The sequence below is a fragment of the Ranitomeya imitator genome, chromosome 5 (genome assembly GCF_032444005.1).
Source record: "Ranitomeya imitator isolate aRanImi1 chromosome 5, aRanImi1.pri, whole genome shotgun sequence".
Lineage (NCBI taxonomy): Eukaryota > Metazoa > Chordata > Amphibia > Anura > Dendrobatidae > Ranitomeya > Ranitomeya imitator.
This window is the reverse complement of record NC_091286.1, coordinates 137,730,882-137,758,120: the sequence shown is the minus strand read 5'-3', so window position 1 is coordinate 137,758,120 and position 27,239 is coordinate 137,730,882. Positions and strand designations below refer to the sequence as shown.

Below are 27,239 nucleotides of genomic sequence, written 5' to 3'. Positions count from 1 at the left end.
ACAGTGGCGGAACGGATGTAGCATTGCTGACTAGCTTCATTGGCCGAGGGTGCTACAACCTTAAGGGGCGCTTGGTAGTTAGTCCAGGCTTGCAAATGCATGGTGGTTAAATGCCTCTGCATGCAACTTGTATTTAGACTTTTCAGATTCTGACCTCTGCTTAAGGTAGTTGAACATTTTTGACAGATGACTTTGCGCTGATCATTTGGATGTTGTTTAAAAAAATGCCAGACTGCACTCTTTCTACCATCGGATACCTTTTCAGGCATTACAGACTGAGCTTCTTTAACCGGATGGCCACGCTGTCCTCCAACTGGTTTTGGCTTTGCCACGCGTTTTAGGCCAGATACGGGCCCGGCAGATGGAACCTGTTGCGATGTTGATGCCTGCTGCGGCCCCTCCTCCTCCGCTTCAGAACTACTGCCGCCTGCACCCTGTTCCCCCAATGGCTGCCAATCGGTGTCAACAACTGGGTCATTTATGACCTCTTCTTCTATCTCGTGTGCAACTTCGTCTGTGTCACCGTGTAAGCCGGTGGTATAGCGTTCGTGACGGGGCACCATAGTCTCATCAGTGTCTGATTCTGGATCAGTACACTGCGAGGGCAATGTTGTGGTCTGAGTCAAAGGAACAGCATAGTAATCTGGCTGTGGCTGTGCATCTGTGCACTCCATGTCCGATTCAACTTGTAATGGGCATGGCCTGTTAACTGTTTCACTTTCTAACCCAGGAACGGTATGTGTAAAGAGCTCCATGGAGTAACCCGTTGTGTCGCCTGACGCATCCTTCTCTGTTGTTGTTTTTGCTGAAGAGGACAAGGAAGCGACTTGTCCCTGACCGTGAACATCCACTAACGACGCGCTGCTTTTACATTTACCAGTTTCAGAAGAGGAGGCAAAAGAGCTAGAGGCTGAGTCAGCAAGGAAAGCCAAAACTTGTTCTTGCTGCTCCGGCTTTAAAAGCAGTTTTCCTACTCCCAGAAAAGGGAGCGTTCGAGGCCTTGTGTAGCCAGACGACGAACCTGGCTCCACAACTCAAGACTTAGGTGATATATTGCTTTTCCCACGACCACCTGATGCTCCACCAACACTACCATCATTACCAGCTGGCAATGACCGCCCACGGCCACGACCTCTTCCACCAGACTTCCTCATTGTTTGCGAAACGTAACCAAAGTAACGGTATTTGTTACTGTAAAACAACTTACAAGGTGAACTCTAACTTCTGTAGGATTTAGATATCCCTTTATAGGTGGGTGAGACTGCAAGGAAAATCAGGCACAATGTTACACACTAGGCTTTCTGTGGCACAAAATGAGAGAGATGCCACACACGCAGGACTGTCACTCAAGCACAAATTCCAATATTAATCTCCCACTAATTTTTTTTTTCAGGGAGAATTAAAAAAAATAAAAATCAAACAGTATTATAGACATTAGGCTTTCTGTGCCCCATAATTTGAGAGAGATGGCACACACGACTGGCACTCAAGCACAAATGCCAATATTAATCTCCCACTATTTATTTTTTTTAAGGGAGAATTAAAAGACAAAAAAAAACAGTAATATAGACACTAGGCTTTCTGTGCCCCACAATTTGAGAGAGATGGCACACACGACTGGCACTCAAGCACAAATGCCAATATTTATCTCCCACTATTTATTTTTTTTCAGGGAGAATTTTAAAAAAAATAAATAAAACAGTATTAGACACTAGGCTTTCTGTGCCCCAAAATTTGAGAGAGATGGCACACACGACTGGCACTCAAGCACAGATGCCAATATTAATCTCCCACTATTTATTTTTTTTCAGGGAGACTTTAATAAAAATAAAATAAAACAGTATTAGACACTAGGCTTTCTGTGCCCCAAAATTTGAGAGATGGCACACACGACTGGCACTCAAGCACAAATGCCAATATTACTTGTAAAAAATGTAATGGCACTCAACATGTACATGCTTGAAAAAGAACTCCTTTATTGAACATATGAAATCCAGAATATTACTGTGTAACGTTTCGGTCAAAACCTTGACCTTCGTCAGACTGGAGTACATAAAAGAAAATAAAGAAAAATAAGAACCACATAGTAATACAAAGTCCAAGGGACAACAATATACACTCATAAGGAACAGAAAATGTATATATATATATATGCATATACAGGAAAGATACACAGAAACAATATAAATAAGGAAGTAGGACCACATAAAATATTCTTCCTTATATCAATAATAAGACATTCATCTAGTGTGACGAGCAATAAGTGATAGACTGCAAATTAGTCCTTTATGACATAATGAAAAAAAATTCAATAATCTTAGGGACTCAGATTATAGGTTTAAACAGAATGGATTTAAATATAATATCATACATAATGTCTAGAGCTGATGTCTCCCATAATTCATGAAACCGTAGGTACAAATAAAAAAGAACTAAAAAAGAGCAAAACGGGAAAAGGAGGAAAAGAGTGAAAAAAGGAAACTGGAGGCTTAATCTTACCAGAAAAAATGCCAGACGTATATAGAATATGTGTACTCTCCTGTGAATCCCTAGAAGTGGGAGAGGACCTATAGAAAATCCAAAGACAAAAGAGCATATAGATATGGAGCCCACTAAATCTGCGATCAAAGTGCAGTAAACACTGCGTACTGGTTTAGAATTACACAATCCAGAGTTACGGGTAAAGGAATGCCCAGTGAAAGTCAATAATAATCCTTACCGGTGATTAAGTCTGGAACCGTGCGCTGCACATATGTAAAAGTGTCCGGTGAGAAAGGCGTCCTAAACCGGATACGTGATGATGAATCTATTTAAATAGTGCAGGCGCCGGAAATTGAGTGTCCGAAACAGGGCGCCCAAAGTGAACGTCACTGAGACGCAGATGGAGCGCAGCGGCGCTCCCAAATGACAAAAGATAATCTCCCAAGCGTTGATCGCAGCCGGAAGTGCGTCACAGTACATCCCCATGTGACGGAAGTATTCGGTGAGACGCACTGGTGGAACGCAAGCTATCACCAGAGAAAAACAGGAAGAAGGCGGTATAGAGGATGGTCCCAGAACAGATCACGCAGGCAAGCCACAATGAAGAAAAGAAGGAAGAGTATTACGAAAGGACCTAGGAGACATCAAAAGAAAAAAGATTAAGTATACAGAAATAAATAATATAATAGAATTATAATTGCGCCTATTTTTTTATAATAAGTTTAAAATTTGAAAGAGCACAAAAGTCCATATGTGAAAGACACAGACCCTGTAGGCACTAAACTGGACACTAAATGTAAAGCATAATGAGATAACATTCTGAACCAATAAGGTACATACTTGTAATAGCTCTATAACAAACTAACAACGTCAAAATCCCTGTTAAGACCGCGTGGTTCCATGCTCTGTAGGAAGTGAATCCAATAAGCCTCCCTTGTTAATAGTTTCCGAGTGACATCCCCACCCCTCCTGTTCATGGAAACTTGTTCTAAAACAAAAAACCGCAATTGGGCTATCGTATGTCCTGCCGTATTAAAATGGTATGGAATTGGCAAATGATTCTTTTTACAGCGAATGTCAGATTTATGGTGAGAAATGCGGTCCTTGACCGCCTGTCTAGTCTCACCTACATAAATCAAACCGCAAGGACATTTAATCCCATATATGACCTGCTTAGAATCACATGTAAAGAAACCGGAGAAGGGGATGTCAATACCCGTTTGTGGATGGGAGACACTTGGACCCTTCAGTACATTAGCGCATTGTGCACACTGTAGGCACGGGAACGTGCCCTTACGTTGAGTGCGAAGGAACATTTGTCTGGGACTGGTCAAAACAGAGCCTATATCTGCTCTAACTATTTTATTCTTTAAATTTTGAGGTCTCCTAAAGCAGGGCAAAAATGGCTCCTGAAATTCAGGAATATCAGGGAAACTATCTTTCAGAATATGCCAATGCTTGCGAATTTTACTATGTATTTTATACATGAACGGATGAAAAGTATGTACAAACGGCAGCCGTCGGGAGGTATTAGTTCTAAATGTCCTATTTCTAGTTTGTTGGGCCTGATGTAGGAGACGAGGTGGATAACCTCTCTGTAAAAATTTATTTCTCATTTCATCCAGACGTTGTGTACATACTTGTGGATTGCTTACTATTCTCCGTACCCTATCAAATTGTGAAATCGGCACTGACTTTTTGACAGCTCGCGGGTGACAACTTTGAAAAAGTAACAAATTATTACGATCCGTATCCTTAGAGTAAAGATCCAAAGTTAGGTTCCCATCGTCCCCTTGTTGGACCTTAGTATCCAAAAAGTTAATCTCATGTTGATGATAATTCAATGTAAATTTTAATTCAGGCCAAATCGAATTAACGTGATCTAAAAATAATAGTAAACTCTCTTCCGTGCCCTGCCAAAGACAGAACACGTCATCGATATAACGACGCCACAATAAGCAATGTGTTTGATAAAGACTATTTGAATAGATATATTCGGATTCAAAATGAGACATGAAGCAATTGGCATAAGGTGGGGCCACATTAGACCCCATGGCCGTTCCCTGTAATTGGAGATAGAACTGATCCTCAAAAATAAAAAAATTCTTAGTGAGAACAATCTCTAAAAGTTCCATCAGAAAATTGATCACATTGGATTGCATTGAAGATTCTTCTAACATTATCCTCATAGCCTTCATGCCCTTTTGATGTTGAATAGACGTGTAAAGATTATTGACGTCGAAAGTCGCCAGTAAAGTACCCTTGGGTAATGTGCCAAGATTCTTAATAAGCTGTAAAAAAGAACCCGTATCTAACAAAAAAGAAATCTCCCAATATTAATCTCCCACTATTTTTTTTTTTATTTCTGGGAGAATTGGCAAGAAATCAGGCCCACTGTTAGACTGTATGTTTTCTGTGTCAGAAAATGAGACACAGATGCCACACACAGGACTGCCACTGATGCAGATTTGCCAATTTTAATCTGCACCCTTTTTTTTTTTATTCAGGGAGACTAGTGAATAAATGTGGGCCACAGTATTAGAGTATATTTTCTGTGGCAGAAAGTGGCTTGAAGAGATGTAACGGAAAAAAAAAAAAGGGACTGTCCTACAATCACTATCTCCCTGCAGTAATCTCAGCAATGTATGGCAGGCAGCAATAACAAGGAGTGGACTGCTGCACAAATTAAATCAACAGTGTGGACAAACAAACAAGATAGCTGTGCGGAAAGGAAGGAACAACAGGATTTGTGCTTTGAAAAAAGCAGTTGGTTTGCACAGCGGCGTACACACAGCAATGCAGCTATCAGGGAGCCTTCTAGGGCAGCCCAATGAGCTACAGCGCTGAGGAAAAAAAAATGTTGCTTCCACTGTCCCTGCAAACAAAAGGTGGTGTTGGACAGTGGAAATCGCTACAGCACAAGCGGTTTCGGGGTTAATGTACCCTGCCTAACGCTATCCCTGCTTCTGACGAAGCGGCAGCAACCTCACCCAATGCTCAGATCAGCAGCAGTAAGATGGCGGTCGGCGGGAACGACCCTTTATAGCCCCTGTGACGCCGCAGACAGCAAGCCAATCACTGCAATGCCCTTCTCTAAGATGGTGGGGACTGAGACCTATGTCATCACGCTGCCCACACTCTGTGTCCACCTTCTTTGGCTGAGAAATGGCGCTTTTCGCATCATTGAAACGCGACTTTGGCGCGAAAGTCGCGTACCGCATGGTCGACCCCACACAGGGATCGGGTCGGGTTTCATGAAACCCGACTTTGCCAAAAGTCGGCGACTTATGAAAATGAACGATCCATTTCGCTCAACCCTACTCAACATGATCAACTGTTTTGTGTGGAGAAATTGTAGATGCATATCCCTCAGGACAGCCACCCACCTGCTTCCTTTTGTCTTCCCTGGTCGACAGTACGACAACTGCTGAGTCTCAGGTGCCCAGTGCACCCTAGACGCTTCGACCGCCTTTTTAAAGGCCTCATGCACACCCTCACTGGTACATGCTTCTTGCACCTCTTCGGGTACCTCTATCATGCACTTGAAGATCGAGGGCTGCTCACTCTCTTCATGGACGGAAGGCTCCTGCTTGGCCACGGACTTTTCCATTAAGACCTCTACTACGACTGTGTGATTGTCTTGTTCCGTTCTCAGCGCACCCTCTTCCTTAGTTTCACACCAATCTCTCCTTCACTTTCCATGTACAATCTCTTGCCCGCTCATGCCGCTTACACCTAAAGAACATCTCTAGAATCTGCCCTTTTCTCACCATGGAAACAACAAAAACCCTCACTGTTGCCCTGATCCACTTCCGATTGGACTAGTGTAACGCTCTAGTAATTGGCCTCCCCGTTAATCGACTTTCCCCTCTTCAGTCTATCCTTAATGCAACCGCCAGGGTTGTTCATCTAGCTAATCAGTATTCTGACTTGTCCACTCTTCGATAGTCGTTACACTGGCTGCCCATTCATTATAGGATCCAATTCAAAGTACTTTTTCTCACCCAAAAAGTTCTCCACAGTGTGACACCCCCTTACATCTCCTTCCTTATTTCTGTCTATCAGCCTAGCTGACCGCTGCACTCTGCAAATGACTTTCAACTAACATCTGCACTAATCTGTCCCTTCCACTCCCGTCTCCAAGACTTCTCCCGCGCTGCCCCAATCCTCTGAAATGCTCTACCCCAAGAAATTAGGACCATTCACAATTTGCATAGTTTTAGGCGCGTCCTCAAAACATATTTCTTCAGAGCGGCCTATCACGTTCCCTAATAAAAGTCATATTTGGTTTGTGTGTGTGTGTAGCCCAATCACAACTTCCATCTATCCCCCATCCCCTGAAGATGGCTGGATCATCATTGTAAATATATCATTGTAAATACACACCTGTAATTTGTATCTCCCCCACCTCATTGTTGATTGTAAGCTCTGACAAGCAGGGTCGTCTTATTTTGCTTTAATTATTGTATTGTTAACATTGTTACTTATGACTTGCTTTTGAAACTGTTAAACTGTAAAGTGCTGCGGAATATGTTGACGCTATATAAATAAAGATTATTATTATTATTATTACACTCTTCAGACCCCCTCGCCAAGATGGGCATTTGTAGCTCTGCCTTGTTATTCCTCAGACACGGCCACTGTAAGTCTTCGACCACAAACTTCTCTTCGTGCAGAAGACCTCTTAAGGCTTCACTGAGCACTTCCACATCTTCCCTTTAGGCCTCATTTACACTTTGCCTTGTTGACAGGTGACCTCTCAACTCCGAGAATTCCTTTACCAGCTCATCCACTCGGTGCTCAGCAATCTGTCTCAGGGCCTTTTCTTGTTCGACATGCTCTTTTATTGTCTTTACTTCGGCCTTTAAAGCTGCCACTTTCAAACTCTCCTTCGCCAAATGTTGACAGACCTCTCCCCGCTCTTTGTCCAAGCTTTGGAGATGTGCTTCTACCTGGTAGAAACTGTCAGCCATTTGTTTCCACGTGCACATTTTCTTTGTCAGTGAATCGATTTGTTCCTCTAGTTGTCGTGTGACAGTGGTCAAATTGGAGAGCTTCTCTGGCAGCTCTTCTATTCTGTCTGGGAGCTGTTCTCCGCCTGCTATTTTAGCTATTGGAACCCTAACCTCACCCTGGGTCAGTTTTATGTTTCTCACGTCCTCGACTACCTCAGTGCTAGGTTTTACCGGTGGTAACGTAACTGCTTTCTCAAGGACACTAACCCTGTGGGCACCTGTCCCCGCCGCCTCTCTTTCTATCTTCTCAGAGGGTGCAGTTTGTTCAGCCACTTTTTTTGCCTTTACACCTCCGGCGACGGGAGAAAGACTTGCCATTTAGACCCAAGTCAGTCTTACTGCACTCTTTTCCACTGTCGTCACCGTCTGCATGGAAGTCACCACAACCCAATCGGTCATCCTGGAACCAGCAAACCCCATTTCTAACGGTGTCGAACCCTACACCTGGAGCTTCCCAGTCTTCACCTTATGAAGCACTTTCATTCCCTTGTGTCTGAGCTTCTGTCTGCACTACATTGTACTCAGCCCTAATGGTTGCTACTGGCAATGACACGTCACAGTCACCCCCGGAGTCTGTGTTACACCCCACAGTATGGTGAACCCTCTTGTTGCTTTCTAACTGGGTGTCAGCTCCACCGGTTTTATTTACCACATCACTAACAGTCATCTTGGGGTACACGTCAGGTGATATCATGTCAGTAAGTTGGGCAGATGCACATTTCCCACTGGTCAATCCGATGTCTAACCCGTCAATTTTGGGAGGTATTGCTGTCTTAATGTATGCTGCCCACGCAACAGTATAGAGACTTCCATCCTCCTGCGGCAGAGGAACGCCCTCCTCACACAAGTCTGAGAATAAGTTAGAGTCCTGGCCTACTATCACCGGACAGGTTAAGTTTGGGACTATGGCGGCCTCAATACTTGTATGGCCCCTGACTGCCTAGAGGTGCAACAGTACCACTGAATAAACCTTAGTGTCCAAATGGATGCAGGTGACCTCGATCTTCTTGTAGGGCAGTACAGATCTATCTTCCAGAGCTCTTACTAGGGTCACTAAGCTCCCCGAATCGACCAGACCAAATACATCTTCTACATCTGCATCTAACTCCAGAATACACCCACTTAGCCTCTGGCTAGGAGGGTAGTTCTTATGGCAGATTGGGCATGCATAGTACCATTGTCCCTTTCAATTTAACTTTGGGAGGCTCTGCCCCTTTTTGAGTAACTACCACTTCCCGGGACTGCTTATTGGTCAAGGAATCCTCAGCACAGCATGGATCTACATAGCATGAACTACGTTGTTCCCGGCTACAGTCCAATGATGCATTCGCTGCCGACTCTTTTTTTGCCACCACCCCTATTTGAGTTACCGCCCCTTTTGGGACTTTGCCCCATTTAGGATCACCACCCCCTTTTGGGACTCTGCCCCTTTGGGGCAACTACTCCCTTTTGGGATACCGCCCCTTTTTGGCAACCATCCCTGTTTGGGTTACCGCCACCTTTTCTGGGACACCACCCCTTTTAGGGACACCACCCCTTCCTTGGGGTACACCTCCTTGACTCCCCACGGTACTCTCAGGTCCCAGTTCACAATGTACACCAATATGTCTCTGGGCTTGCACTGGCCCTTTAAGAGTTTGCACGATTTGGACCAACAATGGTTTTATGACACCTCACCAGCTCCTGCTGGCGCTACCACAGCTCCTGCTGCAGTCACAAACCACCAGCACCATTGGGTGCTGATCACAAGCCACTGCTGCCACTGCAGCTCCAGCTGCTGCAGAACCTCTTGCTGCAACTGCAGCTCCTCTCCACAATGCTCTGCACAGTTCCGCACCACAGACTTTGTGGACCTGACGATCCACAGCAAAATTTCGTAACCCCACCGAGTTACAGCCAGACGCTTGCAAGCTTCGTGGACCGAGTTACAGCCAGACGCTTGCAAGCTTCGTGGATCCGCCAATCCACAGCAAACTTAGTGACCCCACCGAGCCACAGCAAATAACTCACACGTGCTTTCTGGACTATTGCCCGCAGTCTAGCACCAAATGTGGCGTTGTAACCACCCCCCATTGACGGGCGGTGCATGTGTGGTTAGCCAATTCCCGCCCAGCTCTTTGACTAACCCTATAAGGACCCCTTATAAGCAAGCACAACAAACACTTGTGGAACTATAAGTCCCAGCATAACCATATCATTTTGGGCTTACAGAAAATGAGAACCTTTGCGACACGTACCGGCCATTTACAATAATGCCAGTCTCTAATTCACCATCATAATAATGCCTCCAAGCGCATCCTGAAGCGTGCACACAGTGCTCCCTGGCTGTAACATGGGTCACTGCATCACATTAGAGTAGGGAAAAGGGAAGAATTAACTGGGTAGAAAGGCAAAATGAGCAATTGTAACTAAGTACACAGTGCTATATAATATGATGAGTGCATTATATTAAGAGGATAAAAACTTTGATGGAAGTGCTTCTTTAACTTGCCGCAGGGTATTTTTATTGATAAGCTTGTGATTGACCAAACTGCACTACAAGTTGTGTGTTGGGTCCTTAAGTATTCAAATTATTTATTAATTACAAAATAGGATTTTCAGAAAAATCTATGAATTATAATGCAGTCTATTGAAAATGTTTATAAATTAGCAGCACGGTGGCTCGGTGGTTAGCACTGCAGCCTTGCCGTGCTGGGGTCCTGGGTTCAAATCCCACCAAGGACAATATCTGCTAGGAGTTTGTATGTTCTCCCTGTGTTTGCATGGGTGTTCTCTGGTTTCCTCCCACATTCCAAAGACATACTGATAGGGAATTTAGATTGTGAGCCTCAATGGGGACAGCAATGATAATGTATGTAAAGCACTGTGGAATTAATGGTGCCATATAAGTGAGTAAAATAAATAAAAAATAAAAATAAATAAATTACAAACCAACCTAGACACACTGAATATCTATAAGCATCCACCTGGCAAATGAGATTTAATGATGATAAATGGAAATTTATGCAGATATAATGCCTCCAAGTTGTGTAAGTGTCTTTAAGATGCAGCAGAGTTAGCAGCTACCTCATTAGGTTTGCACAATGTTCACATTTCCCTTTGTAGATAACATCAAAATTCAGAACACAAAAGTGGTTTATACAGTATATGCACAAAGTGATGGACTTTTATGTTCTGCTATCAAGAGGTTACTAAGATTTAACAAAGCAGCTCTGCTTTCTATTTATGGCCTAAAGTTTACATGATTAGACCACATGACCAGGTCCTGGCTTAGCACTGTTAGAGAAGGGGACATTTTGTGGACCAGTGTACTCTGAATAACTGTAGGAAATAAGCAGGACTCCTGTGAGAGAAAAACCACAGTCTCAACTTCTGAAAGCTGTGAGATAAGGACTGTGCATATATGCAGAAGTTGATACTCAGGAATCACTGCACCATCGTTATATCTACATGACTATACCTTAAAGTAAGCCGTGAGTCAGATTGGTCAAGGAGTCCAAGGTCGGAAGCCGGAGGGTACATCATCAACAGAAGGAAGAAACAAAAGCGTGGTCAGGTAATGTTCCTAGGTCAGAGTACCAGGAGGATAATGGATCAGAGCTGAAGGGTTTAAACAGACGGATGGTCAGAACGAAGTCCAAGGTCAGGCAACAAAAGATCAAGCATACAGAACCCAAGACAGGGCTCCGACCCCTCAGGAAAACAAAAATAACAGCAGGTTAAGTGGTGTCAGCCACAAATCTGACTGCTCTTTCAGAGCTGTCCACAACTCTTCAGCATTGTGTGGTTTTTCACCTAACCACATTAGCTTCAGCACAGCCTGTTGCCACTTGGTTGAGGCAGTGCTGCAGTGCTTCCAGCTTGTGACTGATGTGCTCATTTCGGAGATGGAGGTTGAAGAGGAGGAGGAGGAGGTGCAGGAGCTGTAGACTGTGGGGGCAACTTTGATTGACGTAGGGCCTGCAATCCTCAGCATCGGGAGGACGTGTTCCATCCTAAGGTCCGACTGGGTCCCGGCTTCCACTATGTTAACCCAGTGTGCCATCAATGAGATGTACCGTCCCTGCCCACAAGCACTTGTCCACGTGTCTGTGGTTAGGTTGACTTTCCCAGTAACAGCATTGTTGAGGGGACAGGTAATGTTGTGGGGCACGTGCTTGTTATGCCGGGACAGCACACCAGGAGAAATAGTGGTGGCTGGGAACCGAGTACCTTGGGATGGCCGCTGCCAACAGGTTGTGGAAAGCTTTCATTTCCATGAGCCTAAAAGGCAACATTTCGAGTGCAAGTAGATGAGAAATGTGTGAATTTAGTACTGTGACCTGTGAGGCGTTAATTGCGTATTTTCGCTCGCGTTCCAATGATTGGGGTATGGACAACTGAAGGCTGCTCTGGGGCAAGGATGTGGACGTGCTTGATGATGGTGCTAGTTGACTATGGGCAATGACAGGTGCAGGGCAGGAGTTAACTTCGCATGCACCATTGACAGGGAATTGACAGTGGAAGAAGCAGTGGTGTCACCTGCAGACAGTGTTCCTGGAGCCTGGGGTTCAGTCCACAAAGTCAGGTGCTTTGGTTCCATGTGCCTGATCATTCTAGTGGTGGTCAGGCTGGTAGTTTTGCTACCCCTGCTGATGCAAGCATGGCAGGTGGCGCAAAATGCCCATTTGGGGTTATCAGCAGAGTCTTTAAAAAACAACCAGACTCGGGAAGACCTAACAGTCTGCATGTCCTCCAGCCAGGTTGGGTCAGTTACTATGTCATCCACCACCTCATCTTCCACATCTGCACCCTGGTCATCCTCCTGACTTTCTGGCAATTGTGTCTCATCATTGTCCACCTCTTGTGACACTTTCCCATCGTCGCCTTCATGTGACCGTGGCTGCTCAAATATTTGGGCATTGCTACATGCGATCTCATCTTGCCCCACTTCAAGTGGACTGGGCGAGAGGCCCGAATCTATAAATGGAAAAGTGAACAGCTCTTCGGAGTGTGCAATTGTGGGATCAGTTGTCTCAAGGCACTCGGCATGGTGGGAGGAAGGAGGATCAGGGTGAGTAATATGAGGTCCAGACTCACGGCTACTCAGACTTGACCATGTGGAGGACATGGTGCTGGTGGTCGCAAAGTGGCTGGAAGCATTATCTGCTATCCAACCAACAACCTTTTGACACTGCTCTGGGTTCAATAGGGGTGTGCTGCGGTCCACTAGTAATTGGGACAGGAAGGTCAAGCGAGAAGATGTGGGTGTTTGTTGTTAGCCCAATTTCAGATTGCCCACGGCCTCGGCCTCTGCATGCACCATCAGCATCACGCCCACTTCCTCATCCCTTGCCACTCACCTTGCACATTTTAAGTGGACTGCAATATTTTCCACGTTCACTACAAACGGCTGAATGTGGAGCAAACTTATATGTGATCAATGTGCGTAAAAACCACAGTTTAAAATATCTGGACGCAGGCAACAATTCTTTTTTTTTTACCCAACTGTTGTTAATAACTAGGGTAAGACACAGCAAAAACAGTTCAATGGAGCCCTCAAATGTCACAATTTTTAGCCCACAGATAGAAGAGGTGTCTGACAGAGATACCACACTGTTCAATATGTGGCCTGTATTTTTGTTCTTTTAACAGAAAAATACTGTATAGAACTAGGCTAACACACCACCAAAAAAGGTGATTGTATTCCTGAAGTGCCCAAATTTGTAGCCCACAGATAGATCAGGCGTCTGACAGAGATACCACACTGTTCAATATGTGGCTTGTATTTTTATTTTGTAAGACCCAGCAAAAACAGTTGAATGGAGCCCTCAAATGCCATAATTTTTAGCCCACAGATAGAAGAGGCGTTTGACGGAGATACTACAAGGTTCAATATGTGACCTGTATTTTTTTTTTCCACCAAAATTTTGTCAATAAGTAGGCTATGACACAACAAAAAAGGCCTGAAATGGTACAATTTTTAGCGCAATTATATGCGATCCGTGTGGCGGACAAAACACATTGTTAAATATCTGAACTGTAGCTAAATATTTTTTTGGCAGCAAAATGGTGTCAAAAAATTGTATAAGGCACTCCAAAAAATACTACAATACCACAAACAAATGCCAGAATTTTCTTTTTTTTCAATTCTTTATTTATGATTTTGAACAAAAAGTTACATTTAACTCACATTATAACTTATCTTATGAATAGTTATTGTCTGTAGATACAAGTGAGTTTCTGCATATCCAGATAAACAGTATAGCAAGGTAACCAAACAATACAAAAGAGCAGGTGTCACTATGAGCCAACATTGACATAAGACCAGCAAATGCAAAAATTGCTGCCAAATATTAAAATATATGAAAAATTCATCATCCAGTTAGAACTTATTAGTTTGTTTACTGAGAGCCAAACAGGGAGAGGAGACTTCGTCACTTAGGCACCAAAGGAAATCATCCCTAAAGTGGGCCCATTCACCGTAGTATACAGGAAGGAATTGAAGCTAGATGGTCTAGTCTTTTCCAGTCCAGTTGGTCCAAGGGGACCAAATCATTAAGAAGCGGTCATGAGAGAAAGTTTCCCAGCTTGACAATTCTTCTAAGCGAAAAATATCCCTAACCTTCTCTATACAATTCCCCACGGTTGGTGGAGTTGTTTGTTTCCTTCAAGGCAATCAAATATTTTGCTGCACCCAACAGTAAAGGTGGAAGGTCATGTTTCTTAGGTTTAAAGTTTGACGTGGGAAGGGACTTCTGGAGCAGTAAGATCTGATTTCAACACTCCCATGGCTTTCATAGACTCATTTATTTGACGCCAGAAGTATTGGATTTTCTGACAAGACCAACATATGTGAGTTAGTGTACCCCTAGATGACTTATACCTCCAGCAAAGCAGAGAATCAGCTAGGCCTAGATAGAAAAGTTTCTCCAGGATAAAGTACCATTGTGACAGTATTTATATGTGGATTCTTGGAGTAAAATGCATCTAGAAAAACCGTGGGAGTTCAAAGAAATCCTCTGTATGTCTTGAGATGATAAGGAAATTCTAAGTTCAGACTCCCAAGAATGCAGAAATATTGGTTTAGTATTAATTTTAGAGCTTAGAAGGTTAACATAGACTTTCGTTAATAGTCTCTGGATGGGTGGTTTAATTTTCGTCAGTAAGTCCAAACAAAGCCACTCAGAAGGTGGAGTGGATAGTGTTTTGACTTTCCTCCTAGAATGTGAGACGTGTCTGTTGGAGAAAATTCCGTGGGCGCTTTGAAGCATCTGAGGGCCATGAATTATGGCAAGGTATCTTATTATTTAGCAGGTGAGAGATTGGTTTATTCTGAAGAGAGGCCCAAATACCATAGGGGTCAGTGAACTCGAATCAAACATATATGGGATCAGGCCTAATGGAATTTTACCCAGAAAAAGACCAGAAGGTGGGTGATTTGGTATCAATGAGCATTTAACCCCTTTCTGCCATTAGACGTACTATTCCGTCCAAGTGGTGTGGGCCCTACTTCCCAAGGATGGAATAGTACATCCAGCGCGATCAGCCACGCTCACGGGGGAGCGCGTGGCCGATCGCGGCCGGGTGTCAGCTGACTATCGCAGCTGACATCCGGCACTATGTGCCAGGAGCAGTCACGGACTGCCCCCGGCACATTTACCCCCGGCACACTGCGATCAAACATGATTGCGGTGTTCTGGCGGTATAGGGAAGCATCGCGCAGGGAGGAAGCTCCCTGCATGCTTCCCTGTGACCCTCAGAGCAACGCAATGTGATGGAGTTGCTGCGAGGGTCTCTTACCTCCTCCTCCCTGCAGGCCCGGATCCAAAATAGCCACGGGGCTGCATCTGGGTCCTGCAGGGAGGTGGCTTACCAGCGCCTGCTCAGAGCAAGCGCTGGTAAGCGTCCCTGCTATGCCTGTGTGATCGCTGATCTGACACAGTGCACAGCAAAGTGTCAGATCAGTGATCTGTCAATAAAATGTGATGCCCCCCCTGGGGCAAAGTAAAAAAGTAAAAAAATTTTTTTTTACATGTGTGAAAAAAAAAATCCTAAATAAATAATAATAATAAAAAAATATTGTTCCAATAAATACATTCCTTTGTCTAAATAACAAAAACAAACAATAAAAGTACACATATTTAGTATCGCCGCGTCCGTAACAATCTGTCCTATAAAACTGTCCCACTAGTTAACCCCTTCAGTGAACACCGTAGAAAAAAAACAGGCAAAAAAACAACGCTTTATTATAATACAGCCAAACAAAAAGTGGAATAACACGTGATCAAAAAGACTGATATACATAACCATTGTACCGCTGAAAACGTCATCTTGTCCTGCAAAAAAAGAGCCGCAATACAGCATCATCAGCAAAAAAATCAAAAAGCTATAGTCCTCAGAATAAAGTGATGAAAAATAATTATTTTTTCTATAAAATAGTTTTTATCGTATAAAAGCGCCAAAACATAAAAAATGATATAAATAAGGTATCGCTGTAATCGTACTGACCCGAAGAATAAAACTGCTTTATTCATTTTACCAAACGCGGGACGGTATAAACGCCCCCCAAAAAGAAATTCATGAATAGCTGGTTTTTGGTCATTCTGCCTCACAAAAATCAATATAAAAAGCAATCAAAAAATGTCACGTGTCCGAAAATGTTACCAATAAAAATGTCAACTCGTCCAGCAAAAAACAAGACCTCACATGACTCTGTGGACCAAAATATGGAAAAATTATAGCTCTCAAAATGTGGTAACGCAAACAATATTTTTTGCAATAAAGAGCGTCTTTTAGTGTGTGACGGCTGCCAGTCATAAAAATCCGATAAAAACCCCGCCTTAAAAGTAAATCAAATCCCCCTTCATCACCCCCTTAGTTAGGGAAAAATTTAAAAATTACAAAAAATTTATTTATTTCCGTTTTCTCATTAGGGTTAGGGCTAGGGATAGGGTTATGGTTAGGGTTAGGGCTAGGGTTAGGGCTAGGGTTAGGACTAGGGCTAGGGTTGGGCTAGGGTTAGGGTTAGGGCTAGAGTTAGGGTTAGAGCTAGGGTTAGGGTTAGGGCTGGGGTTAGGGTTAGGGCTAGTGTTAGTGCTAGGGTTAGGGTTGGGGCTAGGGTTAGGGCTACAGTTAGGGTTGGGGCTAAAGTTAGGGTTGGGGTTAAAGTTAGGGTTAGGGTTGGGGCTAAAGTTAGGGTTAGGGTTTGGATTACATTTACAGTTGGGAATAGGGTTGGGATTAGGGGTGTGTCAGGGTTAGGGGTGTGGTTAGGGTTACCATTGAGATTAGGGTTAGGGGTGTGTTTGGATTAAGGTTTCAGTTATAGTTGGGGGTTTCCACTGTTTAGGCACATCAGGGGCTCTCCAAACGCGACACGGCGTCCGATCTCAATTCCAGCCAATTCTGCGTTGAAAAAGTAAAACAGTGCTCCTTCTCTTCCAAGCTCTCCTGTGCGCCCAAACAGGGGTTTACCCCAACATATGGGGCATCAGAATACTCAGGACACATTGGACAACAACTTTTGGGATCCAATTTCTCCTGTTACCCCTGGGAAAATACAAAACTGGGGGCTAAAAAATAATTTTTGAGGAAAAAAAAAGATTTTTTATTTTCACGGCTCTGCGTTATAAACTGTAGTGAAACACTTGGGGGTTCAAAGTAATCACAACACATCTAGATAAGTTCCTTGGGGGTCTACTTTCCAATATGGTGTCACTTGTGGGGGGTTTCTACTGTTTAGTTACATCAGGGGCTCTGCAAATACAACGTGACACCTGCAGACCAATCCATCTAAGTCTGCATTCCAAATGGCGCTCCTTCCCTTCCGAGCTCTCCCATGCGCCCAAACGGTGGATCCCCCCACATATGGGGTATCAGCATACTCAGGACAAATTGGACAACAACTTTTGGGGTCCAATTTCTCCTGTTACCCTTGGGAAAATACAAAACTGGGGGCTAAAAAATAAATTTTTGTGGGAAAATTTTTTTTTTTAATTTTCACAGGTCTGCATTATAAAATGTAGTGAAACACTTGGGGGTTCAAAGCTCTCACAACACATCTAGATGAGTTCTCTTACCCATGGGAAAATAAAAAATTGGGGGCAAAAAGATCATTTTTGTGAAAAAATGTGATTTTTTTATTTTTACGGCTCTGCATTATAAACTTCTGTGAAGCACTTGGTGGATCAAAGTGCTCACCACTAGGGTTGAGCGAAACGGGTCGGCCATTTTCAGAAGTCGCCGACTTTTGGCAAAGTCGGGTTTCATGAAACCCGACCCGACCCCTGTGTGGGGTCGGCCATGAAGTCGGCGATCTTCTGAATCTGGTATCGGAATTCCGATCCCGAGTTCCGATATGTTTGCAATATCGGAAATCGGTATCGGAGTCCATATTTAAGTGTAAAATAAACAATTAAAATAAAAAATATCGCTATACTCACCCTCTGACGCGCCCTGGTACTAACCAGCAGCCTTTCTTCCTTCGAATCAGCGCTTTCAGGACCTTGCAGGACCTTGCGGTGACGTCGCGGCTTGTGATTGGTCGTGCAACCGCCCACCGCTCACGTGACCAATCACAAGCCGCAACGTCACCGCAAGGTCCTGCAAGCACTGATTCTTAGGAAGGAAGGCTGCCGGAAAGAAGCAGGGCGCGTCCGAGGGTGAGTATGTACCTAATAGGAATATACTCACCCTCGGATGCGCCCTGCTTCTTTCCGGCAGCCTTCCTTCCTAAGAATCAGCGCTTGCAGGACCTCGCAGTGACGTCGCGGCTTGTGATTGGTCACGCAAGCGGTCACATGGGCGGTCGCGCGACCAATCACAAGCCGCGACGTCACCGCAAAGTCCTGCAAGCGCTGATTCGAAGGAAGGAAGGTTCCCGGTTAGTACCAGGGCGCGTCCGAGGGTGAGTATAGCGATATTTTTTATTTTAATTCTTTATTTTACACTTAAATATGGATCGCAGGGCCTGAAGGAGAGTTTCCTCTCCTTCAGACCCTGGAAACCATTGGAAACCCAATGCACTGCATTGGGTTTCGAGTTTCGGCCGACCCTGACCCCGACTTTTTTATAGGATCGGCCGATATCACTCGACCTGACTTTTGAAAAAGTCGGGTTTCGTGATACCCGACCCGATCCTATAAAAGTAAAAGTCGCTCAACCCTACTCACCACACATCTAGATAAGTTCCTTAGGTGGTCTACTTTCCAAAATGGTGTCACTTGTGGGGGGTTTCAATGTTTAGGCACATCAGTGGCTCTTGAAACGCAACATGGCGTCCCATCTAAATTCCTGTCAATTTTGCATTGAAAAGTCAAATGACGCTCCTTCCCTTCCGTGCTCTGCCTTGCGCCCAAACAGTGATTTACCCCCACATATAGGGTATCATCGTACTCAGGACAAATTGTACAACAACGTTTGTGGTCCATTTTATCCTGTTACCATTAATAAAATAAAACAAATTGGAGCTGAAGTAAATTTTTTGTGAAAAAAAGTTAAATGTTCATTTTTATTTAAACATTCCAAAAATTCCTGTCAAACACCTGAAGGGTTAATAAACTTCTTGAATGTGGTTTTGAGCACCTTCAGGGGTGCAGTTTTTAGAATGGTGTCATACTTGGTTATTTTCTATCATATAGACCCCTCAAATGACTTCAAATGAGATGTGGTCCCTAAAAAAAAAATGGTGTTGTAAAAATGAGAAATTGCTGGTCAACTTGTAACCCTTATAACTCCTTAAAAAAATATTTGGTTCCAAAACTGTGCTGATGTAAAGTAGACATGTGGGAAATGTTACTTATTAAGTATTTTGTTTGACATATCTCTGTGATTTAATTGCATAAAAATTCAAAGTTGGAAAATTGCGAAATTTTCAAAATTTTCGCCACATTTCTGTTTTTTTTTCACAAATAAACACAGATAATATCAAAGAAATTTTACCACTATCATGAAGTACAATATGTCACCAGAAAACAGTGTTAGAATCACTGGGATCCATTGAAGCGTTCCAGAGTTATAACCTCATAAAGGGACAGTGGTCAAAATTGTAAAAATTGGCCCGGTCATTAACGTGCAAACCACCCTTTAAAGGGGTAAAGGGGTTAAATAGAATAGTCGTGGAAAGAATTTCATTAAAGCTAAGTGTTGAATCAAGGTGATTGGTCTATAACAATTTTCCCAATCTTCTCCTAATATTTGTGTTTCAATATGTGCTTGCACATTTTGATCAACCAAATGTGTTAGCTTTATCCATCTGGCTATATGTATGGCATGGTAATAAGAAATAATATCCGGAAGGCCCAGACGTCCAAGTTGTTTTGGGAGGATAAGTGTCTTAAAAGGTAATTGAGCTTTTTTAGATTTCCAGATAAATTTTGAAAAAATGTTGTTGAGTGTGTTGAAGAAAGATTTCGGAAGTGAAATGGGGATCATGTTCATTACATAGAGGATTTTGGGTAGGATATAAAATTTAAAAATATTAACTCTACCCATCCAAGACAGGAAGGGCAAATTGAAAGAGGTAAGAAGGCTACTAATATTTTTCAGAAGGGGGATGAAATTATGTAGAAAAAGAGAGTCTCTTTGGAGATAAAAATTCCTAAATATTTAATTTTATCTTTAGGCCTTTTAACCCCTTCATGACCTTGGGATTTTTCGTTTTTCCGTGTTCGTTTTTCACTCCCCTCCTTCCCAGAGCCATAACTTTTTTATTTTTCCGTCAATTTGGCCACGTGAGGGCTTATTTTTTGCGGGACGAGTTGTACTTTTGAACGACATCATTGGTTTTAGCATGTCATGTACTAGAAAACGGGAAAAAAATTCCAAGTGCGGCGAAATTGCAAAAAAAGTGCAATCCCACACTTGTTTTTTGTTTGGCTTTTTTGCTAGGTTCACTAAATGCTAAAACTGACCGGCCATTATGATTCTCCAGGTCAGTACGAGTTCATAGACACCTAACATGACTAGGTTATTTTTTACTTAAGTGGTGAATAAAAATTCCAAACTTTGCTAAAAAAAAAGAAAAAAAAATGCGCCATTTTCCGATACCCGTAGCATCTTCATTTTTCGTGATCTGGGGTCGGTTGAGGGCTTATTTTTTGCGTGCCGAGATGACGTTTTTAATGATAGCATTTCGGTGCAGATACGTTCTTTTGATCGCCCGTTATTGCATTTTAATGCAATGTCGCGGCGACCAAAAAAACGTAATTCTGGCATTTTGAATTTTTTTCCCGCTACGCTGTTTAGCAATCAGGTTAATGCTTTTCTTTATTTGATAGATCTGGCGATTCTGAGCGCGGCGATACCAAATATGCGTAGATTTTATATTTTTTTTACTGATTTATTTTGATTGGGGCGAAAGGGGGGTGATTTAAACTTTTATTTTTTTAACATTTTTTTAACATTTTTTTAAACTTTTTTTTTTTACTTTTGCCATGCTTCAATAGCCTCCATGGGAGGCTAGAAGCAGGCACAACTCGATCGCCTATGCTACATAGCAGCGATCTGCTGATCGCTGCTATGTAGCAGAAATGGAGGTGTGCTGTGAGCGCCGACCACAGGGTGGCGCTCACAGCCACCGGCGATCAGTAACCATAGAGGTCTCAAGGACCTCTATGGTTACAATGGAGACGCATCGCCGACCCCCGATCATGTGACGGGGGTCGGCGATGACGTCATTTCCGGCCGCCCGGCCGGAAGCGGTAGTTAAATGCCGCTGTCTGCGTTTTACAGCGGCATTTAACTAGTTAATAGGTGCGGGCAGATCGCGATTCTGCCCGCGCCTATTACGGGCACATGTCAGCTGTTCAAAACAGCTGACATGTCCCGGCTTTGATGCGGGCTCACCGCGGAGCCCTGCATCAAAGCAGGGGAACTGACCTCGGACGTACTATCCCGTCCGAGGTCAGATAGGGGTTAAAGGACATAGAGTTTTTGAGAAAACGAATATCTGACAATTCCGCTGATATATTGAGGACTTCAGATTTATCATGGTTGATCTTAAAATTAGATAATTCCCCGAATAATGAGAAGGTCTGCAATAATTTTGGGAAAGCAGTCCTCGGGTTGGAAATCAACAGTAAGAGGTCGTCCACAAAAGCCGCCGCTTTTACTTCTAATTGGTTGATTCTAACTCCTCTAATATTACTATCCTGTCTAATATATTGTATAAGTGTCTCTATGACCAAAATAAATAAGGAAGGGGAGAGAGGACAACCCTGCCTGGTACCATTGCTTATCTTAAAAGACTCTGATAAAATACTATTGACTCTAACTTTACATAACATACAAGAAAAAACCAGCATGTAAGACTAGTACTGAAAATACCAACTCAAATATAGCATATTAAATAGGAGGACCAGAGTTTTTTGTATTAAAAAAATATATAATTTATTAAACACACAAAATTTACAAAAATACATTTTTGTAAATTTTGTGTGTTTAATAAATTATATATTTTTTTAATACAAAAAACTCTGGTCCTCCTATTTAATATGACTCTAACTTTAGCTGTAAGTTGGGCATACAAGGACATAATAGCTTCAATAAAAGGAGCGGGGAAGGCAAATTTCTGCAAGACACATACAAAAAAATGCCAGTTTATACGATCAAAAGCCTTTGCGGCGTCAGTAGTTAGAATCGCAAGGGGCTGATGAGTATATTTCGCGTAGGAAATGGTCTGCAGAATCCTAGTGGAAATATCTTTACCCTCTCTGTTTCGTACAAATCCAGCTTGGTCGGGATGGACCAGGTCTGCCAATACCAGATTAATCCTAGTTGCCAAGATCTTGGCCCACAATTTAACGTCTGATTTAAGCAATGATATAATACGGTAACTACTACACAGGGTGTCGTCTCTCCCCTCCTTAGAAATGATTGTGATATAGGCTTCTAAGGTCTGAGGAAGTGCTGTGCCCCATAGAAAGGAGTTGAAGAGTTCGACCATTCGCGGGATTAAAATATCGGTAAATTTTTTGTAATATATAATGGGAAAACCGTCCGGGCCCGGGGATTTCCCGTTCGGGATTTCCGCTAAAGTGTCTGTCACTTCCTGGATCGTAACTTCTTTCAATAATATAGCTTCTCCCAAAGGGGAAATCCCAGGCAGAGAGAGCAAGGCGAGAAAATTATGGATGTTCTGTGCAGCCATATGAGGGCATGCCATGGAAACGGGTGTATCTAAATTATAGGGTGAGTGATATTAGTTTTGAAAGGCTTTAGCTGTGTCCTTTGATTCGCTAATCCATTCCTAACATTTCTGTTTAAGCGAATCTGTTTTATAAAGTATTTCTCCTTTTTGGTTTTTGAGCATTCTGGAAGTAAGTTTACTACCTTTGCTGCCGTGCATATAGATTTTTTGTCTACATCGTGCAAACATTTTGCCTGTATTAAGGTTAAGTAAATCTTTAAGTTGACCACGCAGTGAGGACAGGTCAGCAAAGATACGTACAGACCTATCTTTCTTGCTAAACCTTTCCCTCAAGATAATTTGATGTAAAAGAGAAGACATTTTTTTATCTCTCTCTCTCGTTTAATGTAAGTGCTTAGTGCTATCAATTCGCCCTTGAGGACTGCTTTATAATGGGCGTAGTGACTTTATCCTATATATTTTCTCTAAAAAATCTAGTGATAGAAACTTTTAATTGGGATATATGGTTCGTGTTATCTAATAGGGATTCATTTAGTCGCCACATTGGAACAACTCAGGGGAGAGAGGCGATACGTAATTTCAGAAAGGTTAATGCATGATCTGAAATTGTGATAGAAATTGTGATAGAGCCTATTGTGTCTTCTATTAGTGAGATATATGAAGATTGTATCAATATGCGGCACCCCAGGATCCTGGTAGACTGGTAGTCTGTAGGGAAAGTTAGTCAGTTCCAGACAGGAATCAGTTCCAGACAGGAGTTGGTTCCTGACAGAGCTCCAGACAGGAGTTCTGTAGAAGTCAGTTCCAGACAGTAGTCTGAGGAGGACAGAAGGTAAAGGAGCTGTGCATGTCCTCAGAGCTGCAGCGCCCAGAAATAGATATTTTGAAGGCAGAATTGTATTGCAGCGAGCATGAAGGAAGTCGAAGCAAAGAAGAGGATACCAGAAGGGGACCAGCCCCGCTCAGGCTGCCTCCTTCTGACGCGCAAAATCCTGGTAGCCGGAACACCAAGGGAGTAAGGACCTCTACGCCTTATTTCAGAGACCAGAAGGACAGCTAATTGCAGGTTACCTGTCCGCACCTACACCCAGGAGGCAAGGTGACACCTACAGAGCCGGGTTATCTAAGAAACCCTATAAACAGGCTCAAGTCACCAATCATACGGGTTTTGTATTATCCTATATGGGGGACAGAGAGAGCGAAACATTGCATCTGTGAGACCTTTATGTGAAGCCATAGGCAGTAAGGAACTACACCACCGCAGCGCAAGGGAAGGCTACTGATTTCCACCTGGACAAGGGAACTCTGGACTTGCCTCCAAACCGGCCGGACTCTGCCTGCCTTGTGATCTGGTGCCCTGGACTGTGGATGCTGAAGTCTTCAGTAAAGGTAAAGAGACTGCAACCTTGTGACCTCGTTATTCTCTGCGCGTCTCACCATACCACCATCTACACTCCGGGAAGCCCTGGGACATACTTCACCTGTGGGAAGGTATACCATCTAGCTGCCATAACATCACCCCAGCGGACCCCTTAAAGCAGCGTCGGCCACCCTGACTGAATACCACAGGTGGCGTCACGAACATAAACTTAAAAGACCTTTCCCTTTTATACAGACGTCCCAGGGCCATGGACTGGGTCAGCCACTGTGACATCCGCCTTTGAACCGAAGAACCCGGTACCGAGTACCCCACGGCCCTTGGGGGGTGATCCAACTATATAATCTAATCTTTGATAAGAGTTGTGTGGCATTGAGTAAAAGGTAAAGTCTTTTGTAGTTGGCTGTAGAATTCTCCATGGGTCTATCAGATTTAATGAGTTTAGGTTGTATAGGATGTTTTTCCTCTCGTTTAATGGTATTGAAGACTTTCCATTTGATGTATCTAGGTGCGGATTTAATGTTAAATTAAGATCTCCTCCTAGAATCAAAAGACCGTCTTTAAACAAAGCCAGTGTGTCTAAAGATGAAGATAACCAGCGCGCTTGTCCCTTATTAGGAAAATGACAGAATTGTCTGTGCACTCTGATGTGATGTCTGGGAAGGGCAAACCAATTTAAAATAGCTGGATTTTCACGCGTACTATGAAAAGGATCTGGCTGTAGTCTGCAGTGTCAACAAGCAAATGGATAAAAAAAGGGGGTTCTGGATTGCTTTGGAATAAAATAATCAAGATTAAGATGCAAAAATATTATTCCTAGCCACTGATACCTGGGGCTAGGTATATACGGTCAATATATGTAATAGGCAGCAGCAGACAGTAATGGAATGGACCCTCTTGATGTATGCAATGATATCTATATGCCCACATACAGTGCCTGCATGCCTTGCACTGATATGTTTAGAGCCACATTATCTCCCCTGCCTACCAAGCACAGCAATCTATATACTCCGTAATTAGTCCTTAGAAGGACTGTTGGTTTAGCTGGATTTGTGTAAAATATGATGGTATACACACATTAACTGATTAACCCCCAAATATGACCCTATCTTAGCAGCACTTCTCCCTACACTGTCTGAATCAGGAGCTGAATGCGACGAGCAGGGCAGCACCAGGTCTCTTATAGACCTGATAACACTGTGCGGCCGCCAATCACTGTAATGCCACAAACAATATGGCTACGGCATTACAGTTTGTGGCAGACAACCCCTGCATGTTGATTGCTCTCTAAAGAGCGCCAAACATGCAGGGCAGGGACCCGAGCTCCCGCCAAGCAAACCCGGAAATGTTTGGTGCTCGCCGAGTACCTCAAGCACAGCGATGGTTCACATTAGAGTTTTGGTGCACAGAGTATCATCTGCATGCGCAATCGCATGCAAAAACGCATGCAAATGCATGTTTATGCAGTTTTTTATCTGCATCATCTTACGCATGACGGCAAAAAATGCAGCATGTGCATGCGTTTGTATGCGTTTTTGTATGCGTTTGCATTGTTTATACGCATGCGTTCGATAGGACAATGCTTTTCCAGGAAAATTTCCTTGGCACAAGATGCACAAAATGGGCGTGTCTCACGGGATTTATATATATAGACACACTGCACAGATGAAATCCTCGTCTTTTGATGCTGTATCCAGCTGCAAGATGGATCTTGGAGAGCTTCAATCTTAATCTTGATTTGTCATTGAAATTGGCTTTTGCTTTTGCTGTGGCTTGTGAAGAAGAAAGAAGAAAAGAAAGAAGGAGAAGACGTCAATGTCTCTGTTGGCAACACCCCATCATTGAAGTCCGAGAGAGCCATGGAGCCTACCACTCGTTGTACACTGAATTGTGTGAAAATCCGGAGAACTTTTTTTGAGTACACGAGAATGTTGGAACAGAGCTTCGATGAATTCCTGCTACATGTCCAAGGATCCATCACCAGGCAGGGCACCCAGCTATGTAGAGCTATTCCTGCAGAGGAACATCTGTTGGTGACCCCAAGGTACGTAATTTTGAAAAAGAAACACCTGTCATTAATATTCTTGTTATAAAAGCCATGTACTGATTTTTTTTCCCATTTTCTGTTCCGCAGATTCCTGGCTACCGGAGAGACCTTATCATCTCTACATTTTCAATTTCGCATTGGAGTGTCCAGCCTTTCTGGTATTGTTGGAGAGACCTGCCGTACTTTATGTGACATTCTGCATGAAGAATTCCTCCCCCAACTCACAACTGAAATCTGGCTGGAAAATGCTGCAAAATTTCTGGACATTTGCAATTTTCCAAACGGTTTGGGGGCTGTGGATGGCAAACACATTCGGATTATACAACCATTTGGAAGCGGATCCAAGTATTTCAATTACAAAAAATACTTTTTGATTGTTCTCATGGCGATTGCAGATGCTGACTGTCGACATGGACGTTGGCTCATTTGGATGAGGGAATGACTCCCAGACTTTCAAAAACTCAATCATGGGCCAACGTTTGTATGGTAATGATTAGTGATGAGCGAACATGCTCGCCACTACTCGTTACTCACCCAAGTATTGCTATGCTCATCGTACTCAGCGAGCAGCGAGCATTTCCAGGATTATTCGGCGGTAACTGCAGTCTCCACCCAGCACTTTAGAAACCCAATCACGGTGCAGGTATTGTCTGCCAGGCCATGAAATGCCGCAGCCATCTTTGTTGTGGTCGTGTAGTGATTGGCTGGGCCATACAGCATCATCCCGAGTATAAGGGACCAGGCGTCGCCCTGCTCGCGGCGTTCTCTTCCTGTTTCAGCGAGAGTAGGGAGAGCTGCTGCCGAGATAGGGTCAGAATCGTGGTTTTAGAGTTAGCGTAGGTCTGCAACTCTTACATCCACAACACCTGAGAAATCAACAGTCCTTTCTAGGGCTAAATCGTGGGTCCCGATATTACAGCGCTAGGCAGGCAGGGCACAGCATATCCACATCAGTGCAAGGCCTGCAGGCACTGTATGTGCGTCCATTGCTCCCACTGCATCCCTCCCAAAGCTCCATAACTGCCTGCTGCTGCTGCAGTTTCTTTACTGTTTATACAAACTTTTTTTTGTTGTTTTTTCCAAAAATTCCCCCCCCCAAAGAAAAAAAAAAAAATATACAGGCTGTCCTGTCAGACTGAGGCCTGTTGAAAAATTATAGTTTGTCAGGCATACATAGCATAGTTGTGT

General features: G+C 43.4%; 1 long non-coding RNA gene across 1 annotated transcript; it reads right to left on the bottom strand.

Annotated features, from left to right (window-relative positions):
• Nucleotides 1-1,986: 1,986 nt before the first annotated feature.
• On the bottom strand, nt 1,987-2,762 carry LOC138680576 (uncharacterized). The gene is made up of 3 exons (XR_011321665.1): nt 2,720-2,762; nt 2,500-2,567; nt 1,987-2,043 (listed from the first exon to the last, which is right to left on the bottom strand). It is a non-coding gene; the product is annotated as an uncharacterized lncRNA (long non-coding RNA).
• Nucleotides 2,763-27,239: the final 24,477 nt, after the last annotated feature.